Source organism: Rana temporaria, chromosome 5, assembly GCF_905171775.1.
Source record: "Rana temporaria chromosome 5, aRanTem1.1, whole genome shotgun sequence".
Classification (NCBI taxonomy): domain Eukaryota; kingdom Metazoa; phylum Chordata; class Amphibia; order Anura; family Ranidae; genus Rana; species Rana temporaria.
The window spans coordinates 64,782,582-64,788,581 of NC_053493.1; positions in this window are offsets into that span (position 1 = coordinate 64,782,582).

A 6,000-nucleotide genomic window follows, 5' to 3' on the forward strand; every position below is an offset into this window, starting at 1 on the left:
ACATGTAGCCCCACTCCTCTACAAGTGTGAATAGTTTGTTGTCCGGGGGACCTACGGCCGGGTAGCACCGATTTTTCAAAGCCAGGCACCCCTTCCATAGACTTCCATGTTAAACGGTCATTTCTCCAGTGATTTGGGGACCCGGTACTGGTCGGTCGTAGGTCCCCTGGACCCCGAACTTGGCACACATGTAGCCCCATTTTTCATCTACAAGTGTGCAAAGGCTGTCATCCAGGGGACCTACGGCTGGGGAGCACCGATTTTTCAAAGCCGCACTCCCCTTTCATAGACTCCTATGTTAAACATCAGTCTAGTCATGGACACAGTGAGGCATGGGCACAGTGAGGCATGGACACAGTGAGGCATTTACTCAGTGAGTCATGGGCACAGTGAGTCATGGGCACAGTGGGGCATGGACACAGTGAGGCATGGGCACAGTGAGGCATGGACACAGTGAGGCATGGGCACAGTGAGTCATGGGCACAGTGAGGCATGGACACAGTGAGGCATGGGCACAGTGAGGCATGGGCACAGTGAGGCATGGACACAGTGAGGCATGCACATGGACACAGTGAGGCAAAGTGAGGCATGCAGATGGACACCCTAGGCTTATACTCGAGTCAATACGTTTTCCCAGTTTTTTGTGGTAAAATTAGGTGCCTCTGCTTATTTTCAGGTCGGCTTATATACGGTAACCGAAAATAAATCAAAAATATAAACAGTGATAGCTGTAGGACATTTAAGTCACTTTCTATGGATAGGGCAAATGAAGACCCTTATTTCCTCTGAACACTGTTTTCATTCCATAAAATTTAGCAATATCCTATAGTGAGTGAATGTCTGAGAACATCATACCATCCTGCATCATTTTCCATTCTATGGTATAGCGGTTTTTCATGATTTCCATTAGGGAATAGTTTGGGCTATCTCCAAGTGGAAGGATAAGAGGTGATGGATTAGCTCAGATAAGTTTAATGGTGGTACACGTTCTCCTTTGTTCTAAAAGCCAGGAACACCGAGGTACATCATGACTGCACAAATTGCAGGATTGCCAAAGCAAGACTGTCTAATAAATTACAGCTGGTTAGGCTTTTAGAGTTTATCTTATTGAGATCTATAAAAGCACATATCCTCCGTTATCTTTTGACCTTGAGCATTGTTCCTATTGTATGTGGAGTGCTCCTTGACACTTTAGCTGTAAAGAGTGTATTGACCAACGTGGCTCACTATAAACAGTTCTATAGAAAAGCATCCAATTTACTAATACATGTGGAAGTGAAATCAGGTAACAGCAGATGGATATATCAGACTGGACTCACAGATTCCTAAATACTGTAATACATCCAGATGTAGTAGCAAGGATGTCAAATATTGAAGCATAGCACAGCCATTTTTCATTGGTGTGGAAGCTAAAAAAAATAATAATATTTTTTGTGCCTGAATTGCACTTTAAGGCTCCTAAATACTGCAATATATCCATCCCTGAGCTTTGCTTCTAACAGGTCAGCATATTTCCATGTAAAAGTTATAAGAAAGGGCAAGTTGGAAGCATGCAATCAAACATGTATACTCACATATACATTTGCTCAAGTCTAGAAATGTATTTTGGTTTTAAAGGTTCAATGTTTAGAGCCAAAAGCTTCTGTCTTGGCTTTTATTTATGCTAATGTTCCATATAATGTCTGATCCTCAGCGTTGAATCATCTGGCAGCATTCCTGATATTTTACAAGCTTTCACTAAAAGCCAAAGCCACTGATCTTACCATCGTAAAATCCTAGACCTTGGATGGAGATTATTAATGATTTGCCGCTGTCTTATTTGATGGAATTGTTTAGAAAACAGTAGCTATAAACATTCAGTAATAACACAGAATTCTAATATACTGTAATCCATTTTTTTTCCGATGCTTTAACTAAGCTTGGTCTTATTGACTAATGCCCTGCTTTAGGATGAATTGCACATTTTATCTCACACCTTTAGAAGAAAGATACATTTGGCATCTTCTGCAGCTTCTTTCCATTTACGTGATCGTGTTTTCAAAAAGGGAATTAAAAGAGGATTTTTGGTTTGTATAGCTAGATTTAATTGTTTTTGGTCAATGGAATATGCAAGAAGGCCAATTTAATTTTGCATGGACATTTTAACATATAATTTGTTTTAGGCATAATACCAAACTACACAGGAGTCAACAGCAAGACAATTTAAAAACCTAATGCCACGTACACACGATCGGTTCATCCGATGAAAACGGACCGATGGATTTTTTTCATCAGATATCCGATGAAGCTGACTTTCATCAGTCTTGCCTACACACCATCAGTTAAAAATCCGATTGTGTCCAACGCGGTGACGTAAAACACAACGGCGTGCATAGAAAAATGAAGTTTAATGCTTCCGAGCATGCGTCGACTTGATTCTGAGCATGCGTGGATTTTTGACCAATGGGTTTCCCCACAGACAATCGTTTTTTTCTATCGGTTTTTTAACCATCAGAAAATTTTAAAACAGGTTCTATTTTTTTTTTCACCAATGGGAAAAAAAAATGATGGGGCCCACACACGATCGGTTCGTCCGATGAAAACGGTCAATCGGACCGTTTTCATCAGGCGAACCGATCATGTGTACAGGGCATAAGAGAGCATTTTGCTGCTTTTTATATACAGTAACATGTTTCCTTGTACAGTTGAATTAATATAGAATCATTTAAAGGGTCAGCAAACCTAAAGTTGATATTTTAAAGACCAAGTTTTTGATGGAATTGCATTTTATAGCCCAACTGAACTTTCAGTTTAAATTGGCTTGATGATGCATCATAACAAAAGTTGTGCAAAGTTTAAGTTGCTTGGGCTGGTGTCCGTTGTGTACCAGAGTACGCCAGTTCCCCCATATCCTTTTTGAGAAATGGTTCCCAAAATTGAACTGCATATTCCCGGTGAGTTCTTACTAATGATTTGTACAGGGGCAAAATGATATTTCTCGCTGCAAACCACAATGGTGCCGGTGGCAGCAGATACATTAATAAATCCTCATGAAATCACAAACTGAGCCCAGTCTGACGTCACTTCCTGTCGCCGAGAGCCGTGTGCGCTCCAGGATGTAACGCACGCCTGGTTAGTTACGGCTTTGCTGTGTCCATCGAGCTCCCCCCCAGTACGGCACGGACAGTATTTACACCAGAGGAGGTACATTACTGCACGGAGCATCGGCTGACAGTGTGATTTACACAGAGTGACCCCACTACCCTCTCTATAAGTGCATATTCACCACTGTGTAGTGAGTAGCCATTTGGCTGTTTTTTTATGAATACATTTATCATTGTTTGACATACTGCACTTAGTGGGCACATTTTTATTCTTTCTATTAATAAAGGCTCACCCTGCAGAGCTTTGTTCTACCCATACGCTTTGTTGGTTAAAAAAACTGGCTCCTAACTTTTTAAGGTGGATTCAAAGCAAATGTGTCAAGACCTGAAGCAGGGTATTATAAGTCCTTTAAAATTTGGTCCGTGAACCTCAAACTTTGCAGATTAGCCAAGGAACCACTGAGTGTGAACCCAAACATCATCCCTATCAAGCAGAAATATAGCCTAAACTAAATCATACAGTCCTGCTTAGGGTTTTGCCTAAAAAGCATGGTGCCACGATTAGTAGTAAAGATTTCCTTAATGTCAGCAAAAAAATTTACAACCCAAGGGACAATGATCATCCCTTGCAAAGAATACAAAAGGCTCACCAGTTGCAATGCATATGGTGCATTAGGTTTCCTGAAACTGTCCAGCTCCAGATTGGAGCTTAGGGGTCATAAACAGTAATTCTTGAGTGCAGTAAACCATGGCAGTCAGTCAGGAATGACTCTGCTCAAGTAAAACCAGTACAAAATAGACTGATTGTGATTGGTTGCTATCGTAGAACTCAGAAATACGAACATTATATTAAATAACACACAGGAGTTGGTTTACTAAAGGGAAATCCACTCTGCACTACAAGTGCATTGAAAGTACACTTGTAAGTGCAGTCGCTGTAGATCGCTGTAGATCCGAGGGGAAGCTCTGATGATTTTATCATTCAATCATGTGCAAGTAAAAATGCTGTTTTTTATTTTCCTTGCATGTCCCCCTCAGATCTACAGCGACTGCACTTGAAAATGCAAAATGCGCCTTTAGTGCACTTTCAAGTGCACTTGTAGTGCAAAGTGGATTTACTGAGAGCCCCAATCCAACTCCAAAATGTATGGGCAACTATAGACTTATGAATGAAACTCAATCTCTACTTCTCTTGTGGCTTCCTAAGCAAGTTAAGACGAAATGTGTGCTACAAATATCAATATTTTCACGAATATTAAAAAACATTTGAGCATGCAAACTTTACGCATCTACATTGTATATAACATTTTTTTCAGGATTGCATCACTGCACAAGTCTTTTTCTTACTAGTGTAGTTTTTATGATAAGACCAAGACACGGTACTGGGGTTGATTTACTAAAACTGTAGAGTGCAAAATCTGGTGCAGCTCTGCATGGCAGCCAATCAGCTTCTAACTTCAACTTGTTCAATTAAGCTTTGACAAAAAAAAAAAAAAATGGAACCTGACTGATTTCTATTCTGAGCTGCAGCAGGTTTTGAACTCTCCAGTTTTAGTAAATCAACCCCGGTCTTTCTTGTTTTCACTTCCTTTCTTGGTTAGACCAGAAAAATAAATTCCTCCAGTGTGTGTTAAATTAGTTCTAATAGATTTTTGTAGGTTCCAATTGATGTTAGCACAAACTAATGTAGATTGCTGAACAGATTTTCTGTACAACTAATATCAATCTCTCTTGTTACCATGTTACACCCAGTTGGCACATATACAGTATGTATAGTTCTGGCTTGTTCCCTAAGAGCCTATAATAAGAACAGACTTAGTTATTTGTAATGTACGCCTTGCCTAGCCGGAGTCCACCTTCGCTCCAGGAAAGAAGCTGACAGTCATGTAGATACTTGCCATTAAGGTTCGCAGATCAAAAGATGGGTTTGCGTTCTGTTAGACTGCAACACATGCCAAATGAAACAATAAGTAGGTACAATATCAACATATACATCCAAGCAAACATGCTTGTGTACAAGGCACTGTTGTTAAACTAGTGTAGCCAGTACACAACAAGTCTTGTTTATTAAGCCAATACAGAAACATATGATAATGCGTAAGATGCTGTAACTCTTAACAACCAATCTGATTTTGGTTAACTGAAGATTTTTTTTGGTGCACATTGCTGTTTGTCTTTCCAATACGATTGAACAATACTAGATTTTTTATTCCACTATTTACCAGAATCATTGTGAGAAAATTGTGAGAAAATATGCCCATTTAGATTTTAGTGTTTTTTTTAATGCTTTTTTTTGGTGGTTGAGAGAAATAAGCTTAGAATGGCTCTCGAGAGTTTGGGAAGCTCCTTTATCATGGACCCATTCTTTTGCTGAAAAATAACCCTTTTTCAGAGCTCTGAGGAAGAGAGCATGTCTCCTGAAACACGTCAGCTTTCCAACCGCAGTGATTGTCAGCTCTGATATTGGAGTTGTGCATAATATGCAAATTTTATTTTCCTGTTTGTGAGTATGTCTTTGGCATCTTTTATAAATGTAATTGGTTTTGAAGGTAATGCACTAGGTTTTTGCTCCCTCTTCTATTTCTTTGTAGTGAATTTGGAGAATGCCCACTCAAGGAGATCAGCACTGCTTGAAATACCTTAGATCAGTGGTAGGCAACCTAGGCCCTCCAGCTGTTTTAAAACTACAAATCCCATGAGACATTGCAAGACCTTTACAATCACAGGCATGACTCCTAGAGGCAGAGGCATGATGGGATTTGTAGTTTCACCACAGCTGGAGGGCCGAGGTTGCCTATCCCTGCCTTAGATTGCCTTAGATTGTCGCAGTGAGCGCTGAGGTTTGATTGTCTTATTTTCTTGGTAACCTAACTATTAAGTGCACCAAAAAAATGAATAACATCTACCAATAATAGTT